Genomic DNA, 23483 nt, shown 5'->3' on the forward strand with positions numbered 1-23483 from the left:
ATCACCCTTCAAGAGCCCGCGTTTGGTTTGGAATATGTAACTGGGCTTTGAGAACGTTTGTACTGTGTCTGGTACCTGCATTGATACACGGGATGTCAAGATATAGGACTTAAAACTTCAAAAATTTTGACCTCAACAGCATTCTCCCCCTGCCTTCCACTCCCATCTCCCGGACATATTCCTGGAGCATATGGGACTTCAGTCATTTTAATTTTTGGTTTTTTGTCGCCTCTCTCTTTTCTCCCGGACCCTGCCACAAGGGGAACATTTTCCTGGAGCAGCCATTTGATTTTGGGGGATGGAAAGGAACAAATAGATCTAAAGCCTGGCAAGTTTATCCTACAAGCCTAGTTGAGTAACTCATTCATGGGTCTCAGTTCAATAAACGTTTAGACCTTGAAGAAGAAGAAGGAAATATGAGGAAGAGAAGGAGGACAGGAATAGATCTAGCTTCATCATCATGTGACTGGGGCCTTTTTGTAAGCAAGACGGGGCCACTGCTGGATTGCATTGCAAGTATCCAGTACTTGGACCTCCCTGTCAAGGGCACAAGACATTTTAGAATAGTTTGTATTAAACCGATGTCAGTTACATGTCAGAGCTGGAAGTCCCATAGTACTTAATTTACAGATGGCTCAGGTTGGTTAAGGAACCTGGGAGCATTTTAAAACCCTCTATTCTTAAGATACATACTTTTTCTTTCCTTATAATTCAAACAAGAATAATCATGATGATAACAACTACCACTTATAACGCATTTACCAGATCCTGTGCCAGATCCTGTCCTAACACTCCTTATGTGCATTAACTCTTTCAGTCCTCACTATGATCGTATGAGGGAGGAGCATTATAATCTATATTTCCAGATGAGGAAACTGAGCACAGAGAGATTAAACATGTTACCTTAGGTCCTAGTAAGTAGTCAAGCTGAGATTCAAACTCAATTCTAACCCTGGAGGGCTGGCTCTGTAGTCCAGTCTCCCTGCTTTCCAGATGCATGTGACATCGAGGAGCTGGGGAAGTTGTGCAGTGGGGCATGTGGCAAGGATGCATGGTCCCCACCCAGGTGGGGCACGTCCCGCTGCTGGTTACAGATGCCTGCAATGCCTTTCTGAATTTCCCATTTCTCATTCTAGGTTGAACTATAAGAAATTGCCCATAGGCAATTCTAGGGTGACCTTTCATCCCTAGAATGACAAGTTTGTATAATTCACTTTAATAGAAACAGGAAATTGCTCAATCCTCCCTTCTCCCAGTGATGAAAGTAATTTCAGGTCATGTGCAAACCTCCGCATTTTAGGTCCCAGTTTGAGACACCCAGAATAGTGGATGGAGAAATGGGTTTTAGGGGTCAAATACACCTGCATTTTACACTAATTCTAGCTGTGGAATCTGAAGGTTAAACTTTTTATGTCTCAGCTTCCTATAAATGACAATAATGATGTCTCCCATCAGGGATTACTATAGACTGAATCATGTTCTCCTCAACTTTATATGTTGAAGCCCTGACCTCCAATGTTATCCCCATTTGGAGATAGGGCCTGTGAGGAGGTGATAAAGGTTAAACGAGGTCAAAAGGGTGGATTCCTAATCCCATAGAGCTAGTGCCCTTATGAGAAGAGGAAGAGACACCAGAATTCCCTTTCTCTCAGAGATCAGTCAAAGCAGAGGTCATGTGAGCACACAATGGGATGGTGGTTTCCTGTAAGCCAGGAAGAGAGTCCTCACCAGAAACCAAACCCTGCAGGACCTTGATCTGGAACTTTCTAGCCTCCAGAATGTGAGAAAATAAATAGTTGTTGTATCAGCCACCCAGTCTATGGTATTTCCTTATGGCAACCCTAGCAGACTAAGAGGGATATGATGATTAAATAAGGTAATGGATGAAAAGTACCTGCTCGAGGCCAGGCGCGATGGCTCATGCCTGCAATCCCAGCACTTTGGGAGGCTGAGGTGACTGGATCATGAGGTCAGGAGATCAAGACCATCCTGGCTAACACAATGAAACCCCGAATCTACTAACAATACAAAAAAAAAAAAAAATTAGCCGGGCATGATGGCGGGCACCTGTAGTCCCAGCTACTCTGGAGGCTGAGGCAGGAGGATGGCATGAACCCGGGAGGCGGAGTTTGCGGTGAGCCAAGATTGCACCACTGCATTCCAGCCTGGGCGACAGAGCGAGACTGTCTGAAAAAAAAAAAAAAAAAAAAAAAAGGACCTGCTCCAAATGGATAGCTTGAGAAAGTAAGAGCTGGCCACCTGCTGGGACAAGTATCCCATGGATGTTGTTGTGGGCTGAATTGTGTCCCCCTCCCCCCACCTCCCAAATTCATATATTGATGTCCTAACACCCAGTAGTTCAGATGAGATCGGGTGTGTGTGGAGTGGTATGGCTGTAGACCACCCAGTACTTCAGAATATAACCTTATGTGGAAACAGGGCCTTTGCGGATGTAATTAATCAAGATGAGGTCTTATTAAAATAGGGTTGGCTCCTAATCCAATATGACTGGTGTCCTTAGAAAAAGAACATGATGTGTAGAGAAAGAAACATATATAGAAGGAAGACAGTGTGAAGAAACATTGGGAAAAGATGGCCATCTACCAGCCAAAGAGAGGGGCTTGGAATAGATCCTTCCCTCACAGCTCTCAGAAGGAACCAATCCTGCTGACATCTTGATCTTGGACTTCAGCTCACAGAACTGAAAGACAATAAATTTCTGTTGTTTAAACTACCCAGTTTGTGGTACTCTGTCACAGCAGCCCTCGCAAAGTAATACGGATGTGTCTCCAGGGCTGATGGGGCTGGTGTTCTCATCCCTCATCTTACCCTCCAGAGACCAAGCAGCTGACATCAATGACCTTCCAGATAAGAGTGGTACTTCTTGATATTACTTAATATCAATAACGATGAATAGATTGTGACAACTGGCACAGCTACAGATCAATGACAAAGTCTTGCTAAAAACATCATAGTTTCATGAAATTCTACAGAAACCTACAATAATCACAGGGAATGGTTAGGAACCAGCCTCCAATCTCTCTCAAAAAAAAAAAAGTGGTAGAAAAAAAATAAAAATAGTTTCTGGAGGTTTAGTACTCAACGATTTTGAAGTTCAGCCCTTTGGAAGAATGTAAGACAGAGATGGTGACTGAAGAAATAGACCCACATTTCAGGCTTGACCAACTTATTTATTGTGGTGCAGTGTTTCAGTTCACTGTTTACCCTATTGTACAATAACATGGAGATAATTAATTATTTTTAAACTTGTGGTTGCTCTCCATCCCTCAGGATGAAGCGGGTTGAACTGGCTTCCTTTGGACTCCATCAGTGGTGCAACCATAATAAATGCCTGAGGCTAGAAAAATGTAGCCTTCATAAGATGTTCAGATTTCATGGTGTTTGTTTTTATTTTTCACAAAGCATCAGAGAGTTTTTTCCTATCATAATTTAATTTTTATTCCTTTCACTGTTTATAACATTTGGAAGCCCAATTCTGGTCTATGTTGTTTTCACTCATGTTTCCTCTGTAAATGGGTTGCTGCTTTGGAGTGTTATGTGATACTCTTAAATGCTGGGATGCCTTTCCCTTCAGAGGGCAAAGGAGTGGCTTTTTTTTCTCTCTCTCTCTCCATCAAATAGATGAAATTTACAAATTAAAGAGAATTAACCTTTCAACCTTATCTTTCCCATTCACCCCTTCATAAGGAACACTGGAATAAAGTCAAACCTCTGCAAAGGAGACTAGTGTTTTCTGCAGTGAGTTACAGACTCTTTTTAGCTATGCTCTAATTGTTTAGTCATTTGTACCCATCAAATGCCTCTTAAGAATTCTTTTGTCTATACATACACTGCCTTCCATAGATAACTTTTTTCATAAAGTTTAAAGTTTTTGGTAAGGCAGAGAGTTTGCTCTTGGCTCATTTTCTTCATTTGAACATTTTGAGAAGGCAGGTTTTCACAGTCTTTTGGAAATTTTCACATAGTGGAGGAAAAGTTAGGTTCTGGGGAAAGGACCAAGATTCTCAAAATATTTTGGTTCATGAACAGCCTTGGAAGGGAACCATTCTGCTTCCATATAGATGTCATCATCATCACATCACATATATAGAAAATTCCTCCACCTGCCCCCCCATAGCACTCACTTCTCTCAATATCTGACCTCAACAATATTCTTATCTCAACTGGCCTGGCTCAGTGTCTTAAGCTTCAGTTTGTGAATTGATGAGTCACCTGTAGTAAATTACTCTACACTGTCTTTTTTTCCCCCCCTCCTTCCTCTCTGAAATAACTGGGGAGACTTCTCTGAGCACCAACAGTGTCTGTTATTATTTTTTTCAACTTTTATTTTATATTCAGGGAGTATATGTGCAGATTTGTTATAAGGGTATATTGTGTGATGCTGAGGTTTGGGGTACAATTAAACCCATCACCCAGGAAGTGAGCATAATACCTACTAAGCAATTTTTCATCCCTTGCTCCCCTATCTTGAGACTCCCCTATCTTGTAGTCTCCAGTGTATATTATTCCATTTTTATGTCCATGTGTACCCCCCGCTTTTTTTTGAGACAAAGTCTTGCTCTGTTGCCCAGACTGGAGTGCTCACTGCAACCTCTGCCTCCCAGGCTCAAGCAATTCTCATGCCTCAGCCTCCCAAGTAGCTGAGACTACAGGTGTGCACCACCAAGCCAGGCTAATTTTTGTATTTTTAAGTAGAGGCAGGGTTTCTCCATGTTGGCCAGGCTGGTCTTGAACTCCTGGCCTCAAGTGACCCACCCACCTCGGCCTCTCTAAGTGCTAGGATTACAGGCATAAGCCACCATGCCCGGCCCTGTGTACTTAATGTTTATTTCCCACTTATAAGTGAGAACATGTAGTAGTTGATTTTCTGTTTCTGCATTAATTTGCTTAAGATAATGGCCTCCAGCTGCATCCATGTTGTGCAAAGGATATGATTTTGGTTTTTTAAACAGCTGCATAGTATTCCATGGTGTGTATATATCATATTTTCTTTATCCAATCCACCATTGATGGACATCTAGATTGATTTCATGTCTTTGTTATTGTGAATAGTGCTGGAGTGAACATACAAGTGCATGTGCCTTTTTGGTAGAACAATTTATTTCCCTTTGGGTATATACTCAGAATGGGATTGCTGGGTTGAATGATAGTTCTATTTTTAGTTCTTTAAGAGATATCCAAACTGCTTTCTACAGTGGCTGAACTAATTTACATCCCCATAAACAGTGTATAGTCATCCCTTGTTTTCTCCAGCCTCACCAACATCTATTATTTTGGGGCTTTATAATAATAGCCATTCTGACTGGTGTGATATGGTATCTCATTGGGGCTTTGAGTTGCATTCTCTGATGATTAGTGGTGATGAACATTTTTTCATATGTTTGTTGTCTGCTTATATGACTTCTTTTGAGAAGTGTCTGTTCATGTCCTTTACCCACTTTTTAATGGGGTTGTTTTTGCTTGTTGACTTGTTTAAGTTCCGTATAAATTATGGATATTAGATCTTTGTCAGAAGCATAGTTTGCAGATATTTTCTCCCATTCTATCATCTGTTTACTCTGTTGATAGTTTCTTTTGCTGTGCAGAAGCTCTTTAATTTAGTTATGTCCCATTTGTCAATTTTTGCTTTTGTTGCAACTGCTTTTGAGGACTTTGCCACAAATTCTTTGCCAATTTGATATCTAGGTTTACTTCTAAAATTTTTACAGTTTGAGACAGCAATGTCTATTCTTGTGTTCTTTTTCTGCCTGAAGACCAACATGTATAAATCAGGCACCTGGAACCAAGCTGAGAACTCAGTGATGCTCTCATATTGCTCATTGAATTAGTCCTAGGACTGTCACAAAATACTATGACTTAACAGAAATTTATTGCCCACAATTCTGGAGGCAGGAAGCCTGAGATCAAGGTGCTAAACTGATTTAGTTCTAGGTGAGCACTTTCTTCCTGCAGACAACCACCTTCTTGCTATGTTCTCATATGACCTTTCCTTGGTGGGTGCATGTGGAGAGATATACCCACCTCTCTCCCTATCTTTATAATGCCACTACTCCTGTTTAGATTAGGGCCCTAGCCTTGTAACCTCATTAATTACCCCTAAAAGCCCCATCCCCAAATTTTTATTGGTGATTAGGGCTTTATTGGTGATTGCTTAAGATAGTGGCCTCCAGCTGCATCCATGTTGTGCAATAGATATGATTTTGTTTTCTTTTTATAGCTGCATAGTATTCCATGGTGTATATATATCATATTTTCTTTATCCAATCCACCGTTGATGGTAGGAACAACAACGTTGTGGGGCAACACAATTTAGGTCATAGCATATTGCCTCTAGCCCCCCAAATTTACTTCCTTCTCACATGCAAAAAATATGTATTTTAACTCAATAGCCCACAAAAGTCCAACATAAAGTCCAAAGTCTCATCTAAATGTCCTACAAATCCGATATGGATAAGACTCCAGCTGTGATTCATCATGAGGCAAAATTCCTTTCCAGCTGTGAACTTGGGCAAGTCAGATAAGTTATGTGCTTCCAAAATACAATGCTAAGACAGGAATAGGGTAAACATTTCCATTTCAAAAAAGAGAAATAGAAAAGAAGGAAGAGGTGATAGGTTCTAAGCAAGTCCAAAGATCTAGTGAGTCAAATTCCATTAGGTCCAAAGGCTCAAGAACAATCCTCTTTGGTTTGATGCTCTGTCCTTCAGACCCAGTGGGATGGCAGCATCACCCCAATGGCTCTAGTTGGACGTCTCGCCTCCAAGACTTCAAGTGGAGACCATCTGACCTTTAGAAACCAAGGTGGCAGCCCTGATGACCTCTGGATTCCCTGCAGGGTCATTTTCCCCTCTTCTTTAAGAACAGCATATGTGTGCAGCCAAATAGCTCTATTGTCTTGTCAGATCTGAGAAGTTCAATAGCTTTCCTTCATTTTGTTCCATCTCTGTTCCCTTCAGTTAAAAATGAAAATATTTTTACTCATATAATATCATTAGTTCTTTATGAGGCAATAATCCAGCTACACTTTGATGTTCTCTTCAGAGCATGCTTTCTCATTTTTTGCAATATGGGTAGGCTGAGAATTTTCCTAATATTCAAGTCCTGGTTCTTTTTTTCTCAACAATCTCTTCTTCAATCAATCTCTCTCCTTTCATATATTCCTAAAACCAGCCAGGAGGAACAAAGCCACTTCTTCAACACTCTACTTAGAAATATTCTGTGTTAACTATCCAGTTTCATTGCTTTCAAGTTCTGTCTTCCACAAAACACTAGAACATGAGCACAATTCAGCCAAGTTCCTTGCCACTATGTAACAAGAGTAACTTTTTCTTCAGTTTCCAATAAAATGTTCCCCATTTTCATTTGAGACCTCACCAGAATATCTATTAACATCTATATTTCTGCCAACATTCTCTTTATGTGTATTTACCTTTTCACTGAGAAGATTGAAGCTTTCTTTCCAACTCTCTATTTCCATATGAAACCTACCAGAAATTGCTTTTAATGTCTGTATTTCTAGCATGGACCTCAACACTCTTCTAGCCCCTACACATTACTCAATTCCAAAGCTGCTTCAACATTTTTAGGTATTTGTTATAGCAGCATTCCATTTCTTGGCATAAAAACCTGTATTAACCTGTTAGGGTTTCCATAACAAAATATGATAGATTGAGTGGTTAAAAGACAGAAATTTACTTCTCACAGTTCTGGAGGCTGAGAAGTCTAAGACTAAAGTGCCAGCTGGTTAGATGCCTAGGAAATGCTTTCTTCCTGGTTTGCAGATGGCCACCTTCTCATTATGGGCTCATGGGGAATTTCCTCAGTGTGTGCATGTAGAGAGAGAGATCTCTCCCTTCCTTCTCCTATGAGGGCACCAGTCCTATTGGATTAGAACACCATCCTTCTGACGTCATTTTAACCTTAATTCTAAAAGCCCTATCTCCAAATACAATCATACTGGGGGTTAGGGCTTCAACATATGAATTATGTGAGGGGAGGCACAATTCAGTCCACAACACTCACTGACTACAAAAGTGGTGTTTGGCTTTCTTTTTGTATTCTTCTTTTTCATTTTTTTCAGGTTTTTAAATGTATTTATAGGGGAAACATACAGGGGTGAGGACCATCTTTGGAGACCTCAGAATGGTATCCTCTATACCTCTGGGCAATTGCAACCCTCATGGGTCCTTGCTTAGAAGCATCTCACCAGTCTCTGTAGGGGCCTCATCTATGATTTCTACAGGCGTGTATGCTTTTTGTAATAAATAAAATAATTTCAGTTTTCTTTTTACCAAGCTTTATTTTTAAATTATTCAGCTATCCCAATGGCCTTTTAAATCCTTTTTTGCATCTCCAGGTCTGTTTTAAGAACAGCATTCTAATGTTCATTCTGTTGAATATAATTTTAAACTTATCCCAGTGCTAGGTTTAGGGTGTGGGACAAAGTGAATCCAAGGGAGTAGTATGAATAGGGTCAGTAAACTGTGGAAATGAGCTAGCCTTGAGCTTCAAGATTATCATTCGTGTAAACAAATGCATTATGAAACTAATACAAACATACCCAAGAGGTCACTTGACATTATTCTATTTTACAGAAAGCGTATGCATCTAAATAAGTTCCAGGCTCAGTTATCTCTGAAATAACAAAATGCTTTCAGGTAGATAAACACAAAAGGAATATCTCAGTTTCCCACGTTTTCTTCAAGCCTCAAAGGAATGTGTAGTTAAATTTTTTTTTTTTTGTAGAAGTGACCAATATCTTTGATATCATCAGAGAACAAAACTTTAGTCATGCTGATTTCTATCCTGTATTTTGAACACAGCTCTCTTTTGGAGTTCTATATATTTATTCTTCTAAAAATATCTTCCCTGACTTATCCAGCCTTCATAGTCTAAACTTTTTGTCCAAACTCTTATGGCACTGATGGTCAGATTTCTCTGTTATTATTTTGGAGACAGGGTCTCTCTCTGTCACCCAGGATGAGTGCAGTGGCACAATCATAGCTCACTGAAACATCACATTCCTAGCCTTAAGTGATCCTCCCACCTCAGCCTCACATGTAGCTAGGACTACAAGCATGTGCCACCATGCCCAACGAATTTTTTTTTTTTAATTTTTATTCTTTATAGAGACAAGGTTTTGTTATGCTGCCCAGGCTGGTCTTGAACTCCTGGCCTCAAGTGAGCCTCCCACCTCAGCCACCTAAAGTGCTGGAATTACAGGCATAAGTCACTGCATCTGGCCCAGATTTCTCTATTATTAACTGTTGCATTTCATACTATATCATTTGATTTTCTTATTGAGCTGCATTATCAGTGTTTGTTTTTATCTTGCTAACATAAATGTAATGTGTTCAAGAACTGGATTCATGTTTTATTTACTAAATTACTATTCCTCATAATACTTAGCATAGTATTTAGTGTTAGGTGTAAGGTAGTTAATCAATAAGTTCTGAATTAAATTAACTTTGCTAGGAAACAGGAGGCCAACAGAAGAATGGCAAGTGTATATATTCAAAGATGACCTAAACAGGGGTGCAATTTTGACTCAACAAATTAAGGGTCTATGAATGTTAATAAATACAGTGTTTGGTATATTTGGTATATGTTTATACAGTTTGGATATATGTCCCTGACCAAATCTCATATTGAAATATAATCCCCTTGGAGGTAGGACCGGGTGGGAGGTGATTGGATCATGGGGTAGAGTTCTCATGAATGGTTTAGCACCATTCCCCTTTGTTCTGTTCTCATGACAGTGAGTACATTATGAAATCTGGTCATTTAAAAGTATGTAGCACCTCCCGCCTCACTCTCTTGCTCCTGCTTTCACCTGTGATGTGCCTGCTCTGCCTTCCCCTTCCATTATGATTGGAAGTTCCTGAGGCCTCCCCAGAAGCAGATGCACCATGCTTTCTGGACAGCCTGCAGAACCATGAGCCAATTAAACCTCTTTTCTTTGTAAATTACCCAATCTCAGGTATTTCTTTAATAGCAGTGTGAGAATGGACTAATACAATGTTGATTAATAAAACTATATTGACTCATGAATACCCCTACTTGAAGAATAACAGAAATTGATTTTCAGGGTGGCAGTTGGTAGAACTCTTGATTTATATGGTCAAATTTATTTCTCCCTGATCTTGATCATCTCAGTAATTGCTGCCACCTTCTACTTTATTGTTCAGGCACCTGTTATTTCTTACTTTCTGTAACTCCACATATCCAGTTCATTAAGAATTGTATAGACTCTACCTCTAAACCATAGCCTAATTCCACCTACATCTGTCCATCTCTACTGCTACTACCCTAGTCCAAACCACCATCCTCTTTTGCTTAGACAGTTGTCATGCTTCCTTCCCTTTTCCTCCCATAGTGCATACATAGCCCGGGTGGTCTTTTAAAAACCTAACTCTGATGCCACATTCTTACCTGAAATTCTGCCATAGCTTGCCATAGCACTCAGGATAAATGTAAACTCCAACCTGGTCTGCAGTTTTACAGCATCTGGGTCCCACTTTACCCTTCAGACTTCATTTGCGCATTTTTCATTTTTACTGTATTTCAACCACAGTAGCTTTAGTTGTATTCCTGGAAATTAATGAACCTGGTTCTGTCTTAAGAATTTACATGGTAATAACCACTGTGTTCCTTCTGATTTTATATTCTCTAGGCAGTAAGAGGGAAGTTTCTGAGAAAATCAGCAAATAGAACTGTGGGAGGAATACTTTTGCTAACTCTAATTTTCTAGGGTAGTAAACTTCCCTGTTGCCAGTAAAATGGAACTGCCCATAGTGGTTAAACTGGGTGAGAAACGAACCATACGTGACTTAAAAGTAACATAAGCTCTTTAATGTCTCTTTACAAATAATTTCACCTCTTGTTGAGGACCTGGTGATCCAAAGGAGACCAAGGATAAGTAATGAGAGAGATCTTAGGAATATAGCTTGATATAAATCAGAATCTTGTTCTACCACAGATACCTTCGTCCTCAAAGCAGAGCAAGCAAATATCCACAGTGCTGGATCATCAGGCCCCAGGGCTCAGGTCACCGCTGTTGCCAGTATGGGTCCTCCACTCTAGGAATTAGCATATATTACACAGTGGGAATATTACTGGAACCCCAAAGAGCCCTTTGATGTTCAGAGATGTAAATTATCTTTCTGTTGGGATAACCTCATTTACATGAAGTGATCATTTCCTCAAAGTTTGGTGGCCAAGTGTTCAGTTTTCTGAGTACCATCTCTTGGGTAGTGACAAGATAATAGATGTATTACTAGCTTTCTCTCAATGCCAGCGTAAGGGATTTGGGTACAAACCCCAGATGTTTCTTCTCATCTTCTAATTTAAGTGCAGGTTCCCAACGTGATAATGGGAGAGCCTCCTAAGTTTGGGATATAGTTTGGATATTTGTCCCCGCCCAAATCTCATGTTGAATTGTAATCCCTATTGTTGGAGGTGGGGCCTGTTTCGAGGTGTTTGGATCATGGGGGTGGATCCCTCATGAATGGCATGGGACATCCCCCTGGTGATAAGTGAGCTCTTGCTCTGAGTTCACATGAGATCTGGTCGTTTAAAAATGTGTGGCACTTCCCCTGACAACTCTCTCTCTCTCTCTCTCTCTCGAGCTCTACCATGGGATGTGCCTGCTCCCCATTTGCCTTCTGTCATGATTGGAAGCTTCCTGAGGCCTCCCCAGAAGCATGTGCTGGTGCTGTGCTTTCTGTACAGTCTGCAGAACCATGAGCCAGTTAAACCTCTTTTTTTTTTTTTTTTTTTCTAAATTACTCAGTCCCAGATATTTCTTTAGAGCAATACAAAAATGGTGAATACAGTATGTGCTCACATGGAGGGTTACAAATTATTCTGGTAGGAAAGGTCTTTAGTGTTTCCCACACCATACACCAACACCACACTGCTAGAATGTATTTAGAAGGCAATGTCACACACACAAAAGTTCTAATTGAGGTACATCCTCAGCAGGGTGGCTAACTGGATAGGCACTGCCTCACACAAGCTGCTCATCCCTGGAATGTCATACTAGGCTGTGACGATGCCACATTGTGTTGGCAGTTTTATAGCAGGATGCTTATTTTATATCTATCTATCTATCTATCTATCTATCTATCTATCTATCTATCTATCATCTATCGTCTATCATCTGTCTATCTATCTGGATATATAAAAGGCCATATCTGGATAGGTCATCTATCTGGATATATATTAAAGGCCATTTGTATACAAATGTTCAAGTAAATAACATTAAGCTTGGAAAAATGTATCTCAGATCCCAATGAAAAGATAAAGATGGTCTAGACAGGCTCCCACTCTATTTTCTCTGAAAAATAGGCCTAGATATGAAGGCCTGGCCTTGGGGCTCTATCACTTGGATGCTTTGTCCTATCCCTGGGGTGTCTTTAGCAAGCTGCAAGGACCAAAACATGAGGTTTACAGTTAAAAACAAATCCCAAGGTCCTGTAGCCATGCTGAGGAGCCAGGAGTTTTTTCTTGGAGGAAAGGAATGGTCAGAGCCTTCTTCTGGGGAGGGTGGGAAGCAGGGTCACTAGGACAAGCCCAGGCTGTCAAGTGCTACCCTGCTCCTAGTCCCTTGCTCTAATGTATAGTTGCTTTTAATTTTATAATTTATTTTACTTTATTTTGAGACAGGATCTTGCTCTGTCACCCAGGCTTAAGTGCAGTGGTACAAACACAGCTCACTGTAGCCTCAACCTACTGGGCTCAAGTGATCGTCCTGCCTCAGCCTCCCTAGTAGCTGAGACTATAAGCATGTGCCACTATGTCTGGCTAACGTTTTGATTTTTTGTAGAGATGGGACCTTCACTTTGTTGCCTAGGCTGATTTCAAACTATGGGCTTAAGTGATTCTCCCACCTTGGCCTCCCAAAGTGCTGGGATTATAGGTGTGAGCCATAGCACCTGGCCAACATATTTTAAACTGAAGTTTATTGCGTGAAAAGTTCTCATGTAATATAGTACAGTATACACACACAGACACACACAAAATTGCTTTATTGATAATAAAATAGCTTAACTAGAGTAGAAAAGAATCATAACTAAAAATGATCTTAGCCTGAGCTCCACATGAAGAATAAAGAATTATTCTTTATCTTTTATATATCCTACTCAGATAGGAGTTTCATTTTGCGTCACCTTATGAATCTTTGATTCTTCAACACTTGTTAACTTAGTGCGTTTGTGCTGCCTCTTATGATCCTGGCTTGTTTTAAGTTAAATAACAAGAATTGTATCAGGAAGGACTAAAATTTCTAATGATTATAGTTTACTGCCTCCTTTGTTCATTTAAAAATATTGCATTGGCACTGTGATGGTTAATTTGATGTGTCAGTTTGACAGTGCCACAGGGGCCCAGATATTTTATGAAACATTATTTCTAGGTATGCTTGTGAGGATGTTCCTGGGTAAAATTCACATTTGAATTGGTTGATTGAGTGAAGTAATTTGGCCTTATCCATGTAGGTGGGCATCATCCAATCCTTTCAAAGCCCAAATAGAACAAAAAGTGGAGGAAGGAAAAATTTGTTCTCTGACTGACGGTTTGAGCTGGGACATACATCTACTGTCCCTAGATTGAGACTTACACCATTAACTCTCTTGGTTCTCTGTAATCTGAATCTGACAGGCTTAAATCCTGAAGGCCATTGTTCTTTCTTCTTGTATCTCTAACCATTAAATGAACCACTCTTACTAAATGTACATGCCGCTTTACCATCATACTTGAAAACTGAATCCACAAATTATTCTAATTGAGAAATGACATGAAGAATTCAAGACATTCTATCCCCATTGGGTCAATTTGTGGAAAATAGAAGATTCAACCTCATATGGAGAAAAGATACATATGAGTTAGTCTGTAAGCAACTTTGGCCTCCTATGAAGAATAAAATGTGTGCAAATACAGACATAATCTTGCAGGGAGTTAAATACCTGAGACCATGTAAGTGCCTAAGGATGAACAAGCAAATCCAGGATAGACTGCATATTATTAAATTTAAAGAATCTGTTATACAACATGCAAACATGGTTCTAGAAACAGCTACCTGTGTAACTAATTCTGGGGTGTAGGAAGCCCAGATACCACAAGGGTAGTAAGATAATTTTTTGTTTCATCCCAATGAGAGCAGCTGGATGTAACCCATTTTTGCTGCAGCCGATTGCAAAATCAGCCTTATTGCTCCTGTCTCTCTGGGTTCTGTGAATATGGGTTCTGCATGTAGTGTGTGTGTGTATGTGTGTGTGTGTGTTTTCTTTTTTTGTGTTGTTGCTGTTGTTGTTCTCTTTGCCATCGCAGCATTACTGTCTTTTGTAACAAAACTTTTAATTTAATTTTTCAGAGTGTTAAGCACCTTCTTACCCTCACCAAAGTTATCTAATAGAGCAGGGTCTAAGCATTGTGTTTGACCATGATTGATTGCTTTAAGCACTAAGCTGTAGTTGGTTTCCATGGAGCAAATAATAGCACCACACTTGCTGGATTAACGTTTATCGGAGAAAATTGATGTGCTCAAGGACAGCAGCAAGAATGAAGTCTTGCTGTTGCCATTCACATTCTGAGGCAGGTCGCAGCAACCTGATAGGGTGAGGTGTTAGATTTTGGGATAGTGACTTCACCTGTGGACTTTGAGGCTTTTAAGGATCATGATTAGGGAAGTATTTGCTATTCTCCTGAAGTGATCAGGGCCAGGTTCCCAGCTTTATGGTTGCAGCCATATGACATGACAAACGACAGAATCCCCCACATTAGCCTTCATAGTTGGGGAAGAACACACCTCTTTCCTGGTATGTTCTGGGTGGGTAGTTTGGTAGACAGAGCAGTGGACTCTTCAAAGATGTCTAACTCCTACTTCCTGGAACCTGGGAATAGGTCATGTTACATGGCAGGTGAGAATTAAGGTGCTAGATAAAATTATGTTTGCTAATCAGCTGACCTTAACATTAAGAGATTATCTTGGATTATTTGGGTGAACCCAATGTGATCACAAGGGTCATTAAATGTGGAAGAGGAAAGCAAGAGTTTATGTCACAGTAATGTGATGTGAGAAAGACTTGCCTGGTTATTGCTTTAAGGATGGAAGGGGACCACAAGCCAAGGAAGGCGGGCAGCCTCTAGAAGCTGGAAAAGGCAAGAGACAGATTCTCCGCTAGAGCCTCCAGAAGGAGCACAGCACTGTTGACCCATTTTAGAATTCTGACTTTCAGACGGTAAGAAAATAAATTTGTCTTGTTCTAAGCCATAAAGTTTGTGGTAATTTGTTTTACAGTAGCAATAGGATACTGAGTCCAAATCTTGACAGTATTGGACAGTACTGATTGCCTCAAGTGACTGAGTTGTAATCTGTTTTCATAGAGCCTTGCAGATGCCAGCTTCTTCCTCCTGCAGGTAGCCATTCTTGGACAAGTTGATATAGTTTAGATGCTTGTCCCCTCTAAATCTCATGTTGGAATGTAATTCTCAATGTTAGAAGTGTATGTATCATGGGGACAGATCCCTCATGAATTGCTTAGTACCATCCCCTTGGTGATGAGTGAGTTCTTACTCTGGTAGTTTATGTGAGATCTGGTTGTTTGAAAGAGTGTTGCACCTCCCCGCCCCCACCTCTTGCTCACTGTCTCGCCATGTGACATTGTCTGCTCTCCCTAGACTTTCTGCCATGATTATAAGCTCCCTGAGGCCCTCACCAGGAGCAGATGCTGGAGCCATGCTTGTACAGCCTGCAGAACCTTGAATCAATTAAACATTTTTTATAAAAATAAATTACTCAGCTTCAGGTATTTCTTCATAGCAACGCAAAAATTTTTGATACAGAAAATTGGTACCAAAGAGTGGGGCATTGCTCTAAAGATACCTGAAGATGTGGAAGCACCTTTGGAACTGGATAACAGGCAGAAGATTGAAGAAGACAGATTCAGGCAGATTCAGAAGATAGAAAGATGAGGGAAAGTTTGGAACTTCTTAGAGACTGATTAAATGGTTGTGACCAAAATGCTGATGGATATATGACAGTGGAGTCGAGGCAGACAAAGTCTCAGATGGAAATGAGGACGTTATTGGGAACTGGAGTAAAGGTTACCCATGTTATGCCCTGGCAAAGAGCTCAGTCACATTTTGTCCATGTCCTAGGGATCTGTGGAAGGTTGAACTTAAGAGTGATGACTTAGGGTATCTGATGGAAGAAATTTCTAAGCAGCAAAGCATTCAGGAATAAAGTGGTGCCAGGCATGGTGGCTCATGCCTGTAATCCCAGCATTTGGGAGGCTAAGATGGGCAGATCCCTTGAGGTCAGGAGTTTTAGATCAGTCTGGCCAACATGGAAAAACCCCCATCTCTACTAAAAATACAAAAATTAGCTGGGTGTGGTGGTGCATGCCTTTAGTCCCAGCTACTTGGGAGGCTGAGACAAGTGAATTGCTTGAACCTAGGAGGCAGAGGTTGTAGTGAGCCGAGATCATGCCACTGCACTCCAGCCTGGGTAACAAAGAAAGACTCCATCCTAAAAAACAAAACAAAACAAAAACAAACAAACAAAAAAACAATGGAGTGGCTGCTTCTAACAGCAATTAGATAAGGAAAAAAATAAATGACTTAAAGTTAGAATTTATATTTAAAAGGGAAGCAGAGCATAAAAATTTAGAAAGTTTGCAGCCTAGCCATGTGGCAGAGGAGGAAAAAAGTATTTTCAGGGGAGGGATCCTGTAGAGCAACCACTTGCTAGAGAGACTTGCATGACTAAAGCCAAGTGCCAATATCCAAAACAATTGGAAAAAGGCTTTGAAGCCATTTCAGAAGTCTTCAGGGTAGCCCCTCCCATCGCAGACCCAGAGTTTTAGGAGGAAAGAATGGTTTCAGGGGCCAGGCCCAGGGTATAGGTGCCCTGCTCAGCCTCAGGATGCTGCTCTCTGCCTTCAGGCAACTCTGGCTCCAGGCTCAGCTCAAAGGGCCACAGGTACAGCTCAGAATGCTGCTTTGGAGAGTGCAAGCCATAAGCTTTGATGGCTTCAATGTGGTGTTAACTATACAGGTTCACAGAATGCAAGAGTGAAGGAGGCTTGGCAACTTTCACCTAGATTTCAGAGGATGTATGGGAAAGGCTAGGTGCCCAGGCAGAAGCCTGCTACAGGGGTAAAGCCCCCACAGGGAACCTTTACTAGGTCAGTGCCAAGGGAAATGTGAGATTGGAGCCTGCACATGGAGTCCCCATTGGGGCCCTGCCTGGTGGATCTGTGGGAACAGGGCTGCCACCCTCCAGACCTGAGGTTGGTAGAGCCACCAGCAGCTTGTATCTTGAGCCTGAAAAAGCTGCAGGCACTCAGCTCCAACCCATGAGAGTAGCCATGGGTGCTGGACCCTACAAAGCCACAGGGTTGGAGCTGTCCAAGACCCTGGGAGTTCACCCCTTGCACCAAATATGCCCTGGCTGTGTAACATGAAGTCAAAGGAGATTATTTTGGAGATTTAAGATTTAATGACTACCTTGCTGGGTTTAGGACTTGTGTGGGGCCTGTTATCCTTTACTTTTGGCCTATTTCTTCATTTTGAAATGGGAATATTTACTCAATGCCTGTACCATCATTGTATCTTGGAAGTAAATAACTTGTATTTGACTTCACAGGCTCATAGGTGGAAGGAACTCATCTCTAGATGAGAATTTGGACTTGGGATTTTTGATTGAGTTGATGCTGGAATAAGTTAAGACTTTGGGGGAACTATTGAGAAAGGATGATTATGTTTTGCAATGTGAGAAGGACATGAGATTTGGGGGCTCAGGGGTACAATGATACAGTTTGGATGTTTGTCCTTTCCAAATCTCATGTTGAAATGTAATCCCCAATGTTGGAGGTGGGGCCTAATGAGAGGTGTTTGGATCATGGGAGCAAATCCCTCATGAATGGCTTAGTATCATCCCCTTGGTGATGAGTGAGTTCTTGCTCTGGCAGTTCATAAGAGACCTGGTTGTTTAAAAGAGTGTGGCACCTCCCCCACACCCCACTCCCTCTCTTGCCCTGTGACATTGCCTGCTCTCCCTTCACCTTCTGCCATGATTGGGAGCTTCCTGAGGCCCTCACTGGAAGCAGATGCTGAAGCGATGCTTGTATAGTCTGCAGCACCGTGATCCAATTAAACCTCTTTATTATTATTATTGTTATACTTTAGGTTTTAGGGTACATGTGCACAATGTGCAGATTTGTTACATATGTATCCATGTGCCATGTTGGTGTGCTGCACCCATTAACTCGTCATTTAGCATTAGGTATATCTTCTAATGCTGTCCCTCCCCCCTATCCCTACCCCACAACTGTCCCCGGAGTGTGATGTTCCCCTTCCTGTGTCCATGTGTTCTCATTGTTCAATTCCCACCTATGAGTGAGAAGATGCAGTGTTTGTTTTTTTTTGTCCTTGCAATAGTTTACTGAGAATGATGGTTTCCAGTTTCATCCATGTCCCTACAAAGGACATGAACTCATCATTTTTTATGGCTGCATAGTATTCCATGGTGTATATGTGCCACATTTTCTTTTTTTTTTTTTTTTTTTTTTTGAGACGGAGTCTCGCTCTGTCGCCCAGGCTGGAGTGCAGTGGCACGCTCTCGGCTCACTGCAAGGTCTGCCTCCCAGGTTCACGCCATTCTCCTGCCTCAGCCTCCCGAGTAGCTGGGACTACAGGCACCCGCCAACATGCCCGGCTAATTTTTTGTATTTTTAGTAGAGATGGGGTTTCACCATGTTAGCCAGGATGGTCTCGATCTCCTGACCTCGTGATCCGCCCGCCTCGGCCTCCCAAAGTGGCCACATTTTCTTAATCCAGTCTATCGTTGTTGGACATTTGGGTTGGTTCCAAGTCTTTGCTATTGTGAATAGTGCCACAATAAACATATGTGTGCATGTGTCTTTATAGCAGCATGATTTATAGTCCTTTGGGTATATACCCAGTAATGGGATGGCTGGGTCAAATGGTATTTCTAGTTCTAGATCCCTGAGGAATTGCCACACTGACTTCTACAATGGTCGAACTAGTTTACAGTCCCACCAACAGTGTAAAAGTGTTCCTATTTCTCCACATCCTCTCCAGCACCTGTTGTTTCCTGACTTTTTAATGATGGCCATTCTAACTGGTGTGAGATGGTATCTCATTGTGGTTTTGATTTGCATTTCTCTGATGGCCAGCGATGATGAGCATTTTTTCATGTGTTTTTTGGCTGCATAAATGTCTTCTTTTGAGAAGTGTCTGTTCATGTCCTTTGCCCACTTTTTGATGGGGTTGTTTGTTTTTTTCTTGTAAATTTGTTGGAGCTCATTGTAGATTCTGGATATTAGCCCTTTGTCAGATCAGTAGCTTGCGAAAATTTTCTCCCATTTTGTAGGTCGCCTGTTCACTCTGGTGGTAGTTCCTTTTGCTATGCAGAAGCTCTTTAGTTTAATTAGATCCCATTTGTCAATTTTGGCTTTTGTTGCCATTGCTTTTGGTGTTTTAGACATGAAGTCCTTGCCCACGCCTATGTCCTGAATGGTATTGCCTAGGTTTTCTTGTAGGATTTTAATGGTTTTAGGTCTAACATTTAAGTCTTTAATCCATCTTGAATTAATTTTTGTATAAGGTGTAAGGAAGGGATCCAGTTTCAGCTTTCTACATATGGCTAGCCAGTTTTCGCAGCACCATTTATTAAATAGGGAATCCTTTCCCCATTGCTTGTTTTTGTCAGGTTTGTCAAAGATCAGATAGTTGTAGATATGCGGCATTGTTTCTGAGGGCTCTGTTCTGTTCCATTGATCTATGTCTCTGTTGTGGTACCAGTACCATGCTGTTTTGGTTACTGTAGCCTTGTAGTATAGTTTGAAGTCAGGTAGCATGATGCCTCCAGCTTTGTTCTTTTGGCTTAGGATTGACTTGGCGATGCGGGCTCTTTTTTGGTTCCATATGAACTTTAAAGTAGTTTTTTCCAATTCTGTGAAAAAAGTCATTGGTAGGTTGATGGGGATGGCATTGAATCTATAAATTACCTTGGGCAGTATGGCCATTTTCACGATATTGATTCTTCCAACCCATGAGCATGGAATGTTCTTCCATTTGTTTGTATCCTCTTTTATTTCATTGAGCAGTGGTTTGTAGTTCTCCTTGAAGAGATCCTTCACATCCCTTGTAAGTTGGATTCGTAGGTATTTTATTCTCTTTGAAGCAATTGTGAATGGGAGTTCACTCATGATTTGGCTTTCTGTCTGTGATTGGTGTACAAGAATGCTTGTGATTTTTGTACATTGATTTTGTATCCTGAGACTTTGCTGAAGTTGCTTATCAGCTTAAGGAGATTTTGGGCGGAGACTATGGGGTTTTCTAGATATACAATCATATCATCTGCAAACAGGGACAATTTGGCTTTCTCTTTTCCTAATTGAATACCCTTTATTTCCTTCTCCTGCCTGATTGCCCTGGCCAGAACTTCCAGCACTATGTTGAATAGGAGTGGTGAGAGAGGGCATCCCTGTCTTGTGCCAGTTTTCAAAGGGAATGCTTCCAGTTTTTGCCCATTCAGTATGATATTGGCTGTGGGTTTGTCATAGATAGCTCTTATTATTTTGAGATACGTCCCATCAATACCTAATTTATTGAGAGTTTTTAGCATGAAGGGCTGTTGAATTTTGTCAAAGGCCTTTTCTGCATCTATTGAAATAATCATGTGGTTTTTGTCTTTGGTTCTCTTTATATGCTGAATTACATTGATTGATGTGCGTTTGTTGAACCAGCCTTGCATCCCAGGGATGAAGCCCACTTGATCATGGTGTATAAGCTTTTTGATGTGCTGCTGGATTCAGTTTGCCAGTATTTTATTGAGGATTTTTGCATCAATGTTCATCAAGGATATTGGTCTGAAATTCTCTTTTTTGGTTGTGTCTCTGCCAGGCTTTGGTATCAGGATGATGCTGGCCTCATAAAATGTGTTAGGGAGGATTCCCTCTTTTTCTGTCGATTGGAATAGTTTCAGAAGGAATGGTACCAGTTCCTCCTTGTACCTCTGGTAGACTTCAGCTGTGAATCCATCAGGTCCTGGACTCTTTTTGGTTGGTAAGCTATTGATTGTTGCCACAATTTTGGAGCCTGTTATTGATCTATTCAGAGATTCAACTTCTTCTTGGTTTAGTCTTGGGAGGGTATATTTGTTGAGGAATTTATCCATTTCTTCTAGATTTTCTAGTTTATTTGCATAGAGGTGTTTGTAGTATTATTCTCTGATGGTAGATTGTATTTCTCTGGGATCGGTGGTGATATCCCCTTTATCATTTTTTATTGCATCTATTTGATTCTTCTCTCTTTTCTTCTTTATTAGTCTTGCTAGCGGTCTATCAATTTTGTTGATCTTTTCAAAAAACCAGCTCCTGGATTCATTAATTTTTTGAAGGGCTTTTTGTGTCTCTATTTCCTTCAGTTCTGCTCTGATTTTAGTTATTTCTTGCCTTCTGCTAGCTTTTGAATGTGTTTGCTCTTACTTTTCTGGTAAACCTCTTTTTAAAAATAAATGATCTCACCTCAGGTATTTCTTTATAGTGATGCAAAAATGGACTGATGCATTAATCCTTATTAACTCACCTCTCATGAACATTTCTAACTCAGATTTAGAACCACATGATATTAGCTTTATTTTTCTTTTTAAAATCAATTTTTTTATTTAAAAATATTTAATTGACAGATTGTATATATTCAAGGTATACCATGTAATGATTTAATTTATGTGTATATTGTGTAATGATTATAACAATAAAATTAATTAACACACCTATCACCACCCATGCTGTACATTAGATCCCTAGAACTTGTTCATTTTATAACTGAATATTTGCACCCTTTGAACAACATCTCCTCATTTTCCCTACCCACACCGGACCCTGGCAACTATTATTCTGCTCTCCATTTCTATGAGTTTAACTTTTTTAGATTCCACCTATAAATGAGATCATATAGTATTTCATACTAAACCAGCACGTCTTCTCTCTGATGCTAAATATACTGGCCCTCAACAGCATCAGTATAACTACTTGTTTGCTTCATTCAAACCACACACACATGCACACACACACCAGAATGTATAGCACCAATATTATTGCTGTACTATTATTACTGAAAACAGCTTAATACTTTATAATTGTTTTTAGTTCTTTTTGTCCTTAGAGTATAGTTCACAGGGATGTGCAGTCCGATTACTTTGTCTTAAAGTTACTTGAAATTATTTCTTCCTGTTTGCTGCTACTTTGATGCAAAATTAAGTTTACTTGTTTAATTTGCTTTTGATTTTTAGGTATTTTTTTACTTGAGTTATTTCTGTTTTATATTTTTGTAATTCATTTGTCTGTTTTCAAAGTCAAATTTATTAAATAAGGTATTTTTACCTTCTTTCCCTGTCTTCTCCTGTTTCTTCTGTTTTCCTTAAAATATTTTTATACTATATCCCTCAATTAAAAAATATGTGCATATATGTGTGTATGTGTGCATATAAATATGTATATATCTATGTCTCTCTATATATATCTGCTTCTTTCTCTTAGATAAATGGCAGTGTGCTGTCCACACTTTTCTCCATCTTTGTTTCTTACTTTACAATATATCTTGGATATCATCCCCTATCAGAAGATAGAGATAGTCATAATTTCTCAATAAAGTTGCATACTCTTCCATCATAGACCCCAAATTGATGGGCATTTGTGTGGTTTTAAAATTTTTTATAAGTACAAGTAGTGCTATAATGACTACTTTTGTTTACTAGGTTGGCACAAAAGTAACTGTGGTTTTTTTCCATTACTTTCAATGTGCCAACTTTTTGTGCCAACCTAAATGTCTTTTGTATTTTTACCAATTGTATCAGTCAGGGTTCCTCCCAAGAAGGAGAAGCAGCAGGCTATTTATTGCAAGGAATGGGCTTGTGTGATTGTTAGGGATGGCTAGACAGGTCTGATACATGTAGGGCCGGCCGTGGGAAGGGGTAGGCTAGAACTCCCAGGCACAAGCTGAAGCTGCAGTCTACAGGTAGAATTTCTTCTTCTTCAGGGAAACTTCAGTTCTGCTTTTAGGGCCTTTGAACTGAATAAATTGGACCCACCCAGATTATCTAGGATTATCTTTCTTACTAAAAGTAAGCTGATGATAGACTTATCACATTACAAAATACATTCACAGCAACACCAAGATTAGCATTTGATTGAATAACTGTGAACTATAGCCTAGCCAAGTTGATACATAAAACTGACTATCACACTGATAATGTTTTGGATAGATATTTAGATGTGGAATTGCTGGGTCAAAGGATAAATGCACATATAATTCTTCATGGGATTACCAAATTCCTTTCCAGAAGGATTGTATCAGTTTGCATTCCAACTATCAATGTATGAGAATGGCTGTTTCCCCACAGCCTCAAAAAGAAAATATATTTAGAATTTTAT

General features: G+C 40.2%; 1 protein-coding gene across 11 annotated transcripts in view; it reads left to right on the forward strand.

The window, feature by feature from the left end:
- The window catches only part of MRPL39 (mitochondrial ribosomal protein L39), a 227299-nt gene that overhangs the window by 45673 nt on the left and 158143 nt on the right, over positions 1-23483 (forward strand). The gene's annotated exons all lie outside the window — the stretch shown is intronic.

This window comes from Hylobates moloch, unplaced genomic scaffold, assembly GCF_009828535.3.
Source record: "Hylobates moloch isolate HMO894 unplaced genomic scaffold, HMol_V3 SCAFFOLD_14, whole genome shotgun sequence".
NCBI lineage: Eukaryota > Metazoa > Chordata > Mammalia > Primates > Hylobatidae > Hylobates > Hylobates moloch.